Raw genomic sequence first — 7619 nt, 5'->3', positions numbered from 1 at the left:
CTGAGAAGAGGAGACAAAAGCAATGGTATGATTGAAATGTAACAACTGGCCGATTCAAAAAAGGGAACCTTGTGCTCTTGTACATACTTAAGAAGCATAAGCGAAAGCTCAAGAAACGTGGCCTAGGACTGTTTGTGATAAATGAGCTTACTCCTAGTGGTGCAGTGCACTTAAAAACACTAGAAGGTGACTAACTTCATTAATGGAAGTTGTCTCAAGAAATACAATGAACCATTTACTGAAGCCATGCTTCAACAAATGCATGCTGCCCACACACAGAAAGAAGCACATGACCTACTTAAATGTCAGGCTCAAGAAGAAGCTAAAGGTTGCAAAAGCCAAGGACCGTCACAAGGCTTTTGTGTTGACCTTATAGTTAGATACTGATGACCAATATGTCGACCCTTTCAATATTCACGTGTGTTTTCATCTTTATGAGACTACCTACTTTGTCTCTGCTTTAATTGACTCTGGTGTAAATTTTAATGTTCTCTCATTTGACACATGGGTAGCCTTGGGACAACCAACACTTGTGCACATTCCTATTGACTTACGAAGCTTCTCGGGTGAAGATAACCCTATAGAGGAAAAATGTGTCATTATGATGTCCATTCAGGATCACTAGATGTTAGTTCCCTTTTATGTGGCTAGTAAGTCCAAGGCAGTGGTAGAGGTTGTTCTTGGTCGATGTGCTACGAATTGTTCATTAGATTGGATGAATAGATAATACAAATTGCAAATTGATTCTGATTGCATCTTGGGATTTGCTGCTCCACGAGTTTTATCATGTCAAAAGGGTGGTAGTTCTACCTTACACAACCCACTTTCAACATCTGCTCTTCAAGCTCCAAGACAAATGATGTGGATAATCGATGAGTCCTCAAATGAGGGCCATGGCTGGCATGTTCCAACTACTCTAGTCACTGCTCAAAGAAGGTCAGGCAAGAAGGAATTGTCAATTTGGCTACCCAAAGATGCGTACAAACTTGTACCATCTAGCCTAGTTGCTAAACCTCCTACAAAGCATACCTTTTCCAAGCCTAAACCTCAAATTATTACTCATTGGGTCCCAAAGCATGTTCTTAAAGCACAAGGCTATTATGAGGGTGTGCAACAGCACTTTGGCTTCCCAAATGCCATGGTTTGGTAGAGCCAGAAGAGTGTATCAATAAGATTCCAAAAGCCACTCTTGGTTTTTCATATCAGTGGGTGCAAAGGAAATCAAAACAACCTCTTCAAGATAGGATAGGTGGTTGTGATAGCACCTACAAATCTCCATGTGTTGACCTTCCCAAAACATATATTGAATCACCAGTTGACCCAACTTCTCCTTGTCACACACTTCCACCATCAACTTGTGTACCTAAGACAAATCCAACTTTACATGAGTCTCCTTTGAGCATAGATTCTAGCACTTCTTTGCCTAAATCCTCTTATCTTGCTCAAATTCCTCGACAATTACTATCCTTCCCACCTCTTAAGAAGGACATACACAAAACCAAAGGTAAGGCATTAACACTACAATTGAAGCTCTTTGGTAGATCAGTGTTTGAATAGTCTCACTTTTACTCATGTGGTTCCTTCTGCCTTTACAGGATTGTGTTCTTTTTGAGGTGATCTTAACTACATTGTTTTTGATAGAGATTGTAATGATGGATATGAGTGTATAAAGTTTGAAGTTTCTAAATTTCATTGTTCTACGCCTAGATACCTCCTGATGGACACTTGGCGAGATACATGTCCACCATGCATTGACCCTGATAGTACTCAACCTGAACATCGCGGGGGTTATAGTGCTCCTCCTTTTCAAACTCATTCTAGGTACTTTTATGCTCCCTTAGGTGAAATTTGTTGTGGGCATCACTTTGTCACTTTATTCTATCAACAACATCATCCATTTCCACATTGTCAAGAATGTGCACGACTCGTATTAGGGGAAGCTTCACACATTTGTTGGCTATGCCGCTCTTACTTTCGACGATATGGCACGGGCTTAATGAAACAAATTGTGGGAATTACACCCCAACGCCATAACCTTCTTGATGTGAGAGTACCACATTAGGACCTCAATGGAGTCTTCTTGGGCCCTTTTATTTGGCAGTTTAAGGGAGTCAAACCTTTTCTCTTAAGAAGAAATGTTTTCTAATTTGAAGCTTCAAAAACGGCTACTTTATTCGAATTTGAATTTTGGAAAAAAAATGGAATTTAAAATCTATCGGATAAAACCATATCATGTAACATATCTATGGAAAGCTCTTGATGTGTAGATCACGGATCTGTAATCTGTGCTCAAATAGGAGCTTATATGTAGAAGTTATGGAGGTCCAAAAATTGTAAAATTGTCCCCCCTCTTTTTGGGGCCCTTTTTGGGGAAAAAAGTGCACCCTTTGACCACTCTTACACCTCTCTTAATCACCAATGGTTTTTGCTTACATGGCGGGCTCCTATTTGTCAAAAAGTTAAACGTTTCCATAACCTCATGGCAAATTAAAGGGCCCAAAAAGACTCCATTGAGTTCCTAATGGAGCGAGGACCAAATCAACGTAGATTACCTGAGGAGATTCAAGTACAACAATGGAGGGATACATGCATAAATGACTTGCAACCACCTATCTTGCAAGCCCTTCTTCCCCCAGCCTCAACATGTCAATTTTGGATCACTATGAGTACCTATATTGAGCAATTCCAAAATCGGAATTGTCTGCTTAACCTTTCCATAGAACCAATGCCATATTTTAGCGAGGAAGCACTCCTTCCTCTACCACCTTCTCCAGACGCCGGCTTTTGTATAGGGTTATCCTTGCATCCTGAAGTGATTGATACCATCTTTCCAACAGAAGTGGACACGGATCCACCGGCAGTGCAAGGATAAGCTCATCAACTCCATAATAAGATCAACAAGCCAGGGCACTTTTCTCCCACCACTGGGTTTTTCCCCTCGGCTATATTCGGTGATTGGTACCAATAACAAATTTTATTCTTTTCTTTTCTTGTTTGTTAATAAGACATTTTGCAGAGATCTCAGCTAAACAAGAGCATACAAACAAGCTCCACCTACCCAACAGTCCACCTACCGTGCACACAAATTAGGAAGGGGGAGACATGCAATGCCTACAAAGAGCAAAAGAAGCAATCTGCACATCAGCAATGCATCAAGACAAACACGCCACATCAACGAGCACTACAACAGGTGTATTCAAATCATAATCTTTTGTTCTTTATGTGCTTTTCACTTTTGCATATATTGTTTGCATGCTCACAAACAGTTGGCTGGTTTAAGTTTTAAATTAGTTGTTACTATGTGGTGAGTGATTTCTAGATTCTTAGAGGACTTTGTAGAAGGTATTTCTATTTGAAGACGGTGTAAGACATATACCAACGGAGTATGCCAAGCTCTTATACTCTAGAAGTATATTAGTTATCCCTAGTGGTAGCTACCTCTTAGGTATGGGCTAGGTGCTACAATAAACAAAAATTCACGAAACACATGTCCTAAAAAATATATAGAAGTGACTTGAGACATGACGTGTCTACGGCCATGTGGAATGCTTGGTAAGAACTTGGGTAGTTTTAGCACCTTGGGGCCGATGCCTTGGTTTCCATGGGGTGCACTAACGTCTAAAAGATTAAGAAGAAGACTTACAAGGACTCTATCACCTTGATAGATGCTGGTAGGACTCTTGGGTACATTATGGGCCCAGGAGATCGATGTCTTCATCTTCATGGGATGCTCCTTATGTCAAAAAGAAAGAAAAGGGTCTATCGCCCTTGAGATACTTAGCGGCCTTTAGATTCTCTTGGTGGAGGTCTCTTGGCCATTGCTTGGGTCTCATTATTAGGATGGAACCTTCCTCTTTATCAAGCTAAAAATAATAATTCTCTTTAATCTTCTGCTCTTTACACAAAAAAAAAGAAAAAAAAAAGAGACAGGTCCAATCACCATAACTTACATTTAGGAGTAGGGTTGCCACTTAGGAATAACTTAAACACTTGTAGGACATTGAGACTGCGGTCATAACCTGCGGTGTATAAGCACACATGCCTTTGCATAGCACTATCTACCACTTAGACTCACTTTGAATAGTCTTTACTCGCTTCTTTTACCACTCTTTAAAACTCTAATCGCCCTTTCACTTGCATGCTCACATGTGAGATTGTCATTGCTGGTTTTTTTTCAATAAAAGGCTTTACTTGTCTTCCATTGTTTTTTACAGCTTTTGTTTCTACCACACCGAGAACGTGCACGATTTAGGAAGGGGGGAATGTTCCATGGCAACACTCATGGGAACACGGATTATGGAAGGAGACCAGAAGCAATTAATGCGAGAGAGCGGGATTGTAGCCATGGGAACATAAAGACGCACATAATTTTTCCATATTTTTGTGCCGAAGTGCAATGTAAATCGTTTTAGGCCAATGTGGGTTCTAAATGAGAGTTCTAAGTGTATTAAGCAAGGCTCACTTATGGGTTTGTCCGTCCATGTGTGAAAGAGGCCTAGGGTTAGGGTTAGTGACATCTCTATAAAAGAGATGTTAGCTAAAGAAAAGGGACGTTTTTGCCATTCTCATAAGCTATTGAGTGAAGCTCTTGAGCTCTCAAGCTATGGCAACTCTCTAACTCTCTCTCTATTGTACTCTAATGAGCATCAAGCTCCAATGAGTATAGCTCCACTTCTTTCTCTTAATCTGTTTTAGCATCATTGAAGTAGATTAATCTTCAAACCCCCCTTTGTAGCAAGCCTATCTGGCTTTCATTTGTAACCTTTTGACAATTAAAATTTTAAGTTTCTCTTACAATGTCTCGGTGTCATCATGTTTGTTTAACATGGAGTGTCTATCATGTGCCAGATTATCACCCAAGGCATCATAAATACTCTTGGAGAGCTGAGGAAGTTGTGCCAGAACAGTGCGAATTTGGCCTCTGTAAAACGATGATGTAGGCTCAAAATTCGCACTATTCTGGTACTTCACCCCTAGCCACTCACGATCATTTCTGATGCATTTATAATGATGCATTTATAATAAAGTTGAGCACACTAATTGTGAGAAACAGTAGTTTAAGATAAAAACACCTTTAATCATGTGTAAAAATATAGTGTTTATCATCTAATGCATCAAAATTACTCCTAGAGGACAGGGGAAGCTATGCCAGAACAGTGCGAATTTAGGCTCTGCAACGGCGATGCAGGCTCAAAATTTCCACTGTTCTGGCACTGCTCTCCCAGCCACTCAAGATCATTTCTGATGATGAAGTTGAGCACACTAATTGTGAGAAATAGCAGTTTATAAGATAAAAACATCTTAAATCATATGTAAAAATATAGTATTTATCATCTAATGCATTAGAATTGCTCCTCGAGGACTGGGGAAGCTATGCCAGAACAGTGCGAATTTAGGCTCTGCAACGGCGGTGCAGGCTCAAAATTTGCACTGTTCTGGCACTCCTCCCCCAGCCACTCACGATCATTTCTGATGCATTTATAATAAAGTTGAGCACACTAATTGTGAGAAAAAGCAGTTTATAAGATAAAAACATCTTAAATCATGTGTCAAAATATAGTATTTATCATCTAATATATCAGAATTGCTCCTGGAGGACTAGGGAAACTATGCCAGAACAGTGCGAATTTAGGCTCTATAGCGACGGTGTAGGCTGAAAATTCGCACTGTTCTGGCACTGCTCTCCCAGCCACTTAGGATCATTTCTGATGCATTTAATGAAGTTGAGCACACTAATTGTGAGAAATAGTAGTTTATAAGATAAAAACATCTTAAATCATGTGTACAAATATAGTATTTATCATCTAATGCATCAGAATTGCTCCTGGAGGACTGGGGAAGCTATGCCAGAACAGTGCGAATTTAGGCTCTGTAGCAACGGTAGTGCAGGCTCAAAATTTACATTGTTCTGGCACTGCTCCCCCAGCCACTCAAGATCATTTCTGATGCATTTATAAATAAAGTTGAGCACACTAATTGTGAGAAATATCAGTTTATAAGATAAAAACATCTTAAATCATATGTAAAAATATAGTATTTATCATCTAATGCATGAGAATTGCTCCTAGAAGTATGGGGAAGCTATGCCAGAACAGTGCGAATTTAGGCTTTGTAGCGATGGTGTAGGCTGAAAATTCGCACTGTTCTGGCACTACTCCCCCAGCCACTCGGGATCATTTCTGATGCAATGAAGTTGAGCCCTTTTGACATCTATGACATTCATGCATAAGAATGCCATGCATATGGGAATGTAACTAAACATCCTCTTTTGACATTTATGACATTCATACATGTCATAAATATGAGAATGTAACTAAACATCCTCTTTTGACATCTATGACATTCATGCATAAACATGCCATGAATATGAGAATGTAAGAAAACATCCTCTTTTAGCATAAAAATTTATAGGTATAGACTCATAACCTAAGAATAAACATAAAATGAATTTATTTCTTCACATGAGACCATGGGCATCATCCTTCATGATATAACCATCATTTCTATGACCACCCATACTTAGAAGGTGATAAGGAAGAAGAGGGGATAACCTACATGGAGGTTCACCCACATAAACTAATCTTCATTATAAGAGGGTTAATATTCTCATAACTAAAACTTTCACTAACTTTAGAAGAATATGGTTTAGAGCATTAATCATGGTTATGATGCTTCCCAAAGTGTAGATAAGGAAGAAGAGGAGTCCTAATCTCTTGTTTATCACTTGAGTTTGAAGGAAGATCACTAAGAAGTGGAGTAGAAGAGAAAAAGCCATCCTTTTAGTTCATTACTAAACATGGAGAAAGTAAGAAAAAGAGAGTAGATAGTCCATAGTTTAGGCTTACCACCAAGGTGTGATGATTCTTGATATTGATATGGAGAAGAGTGGCATTCTAGGGAAGAGCTTGGCCTTCAAGGAAGAGGATTAGTAAAGAAAATAAACTAAAATGAACGTTACACTAGAATGAGGTTTACTCTAACTTTTTTACAAAGGGGGAGGCTCTATTTATAGGTGTGGAAGGGCTCCAACCAGGATCTAAAGGCTTCCATCTATAGTTTGGGTCAAAATGGACAAGATTTGGACTAGTTAAGCCCACTTTTTGATCTGGTTTGGATGAGGTGAGAGGAGAGATGAAATATCAAGCCACTTCATGTACTTTTTTGAATACAAAAATGGCCCCTTGATGTGATTTCTAGGAGCCTCCTTGAAGTGGGATTCTCTCTCCTTGTAAGGTGTCAATTTGCTCATTATTCTAATAGTCACTCTCCCGAGTCTATGCCACCACTTTCCACTTGGTTGCCACCACATGTTTGAATATTTTATGTTTTTTATGACAAATATCTTCTATTTCTCCACTTGTTTGCCACCACATGTTTGAATATTTTATGTTTTTTATGACAAATATCTTCTATTTTTCCAATGTTCCACATTTCCCATGTGTGTAAATATTGATATCTAGAAAGATCTCTGATTTTTGGCCTTTGAAAATTTTTACACTCACATTTTTGAATAAGGCTGTGTTTCCATGTACCCACTGTTCAAGAATTTAACCCAATCTATAAATCCTTTTTTACGATACTGCTTTAAGGAATGTGATCATAAAGTATGGGACAATTTC

This window comes from Cibotium barometz, chromosome 37, assembly GCF_041138505.1.
Source record: "Cibotium barometz isolate CiBa-2024 chromosome 37, ASM4113850v1, whole genome shotgun sequence".
NCBI lineage: Eukaryota > Viridiplantae > Streptophyta > Polypodiopsida > Cyatheales > Cibotiaceae > Cibotium > Cibotium barometz.
This window is presented reverse-complemented; position numbering follows the sequence as displayed.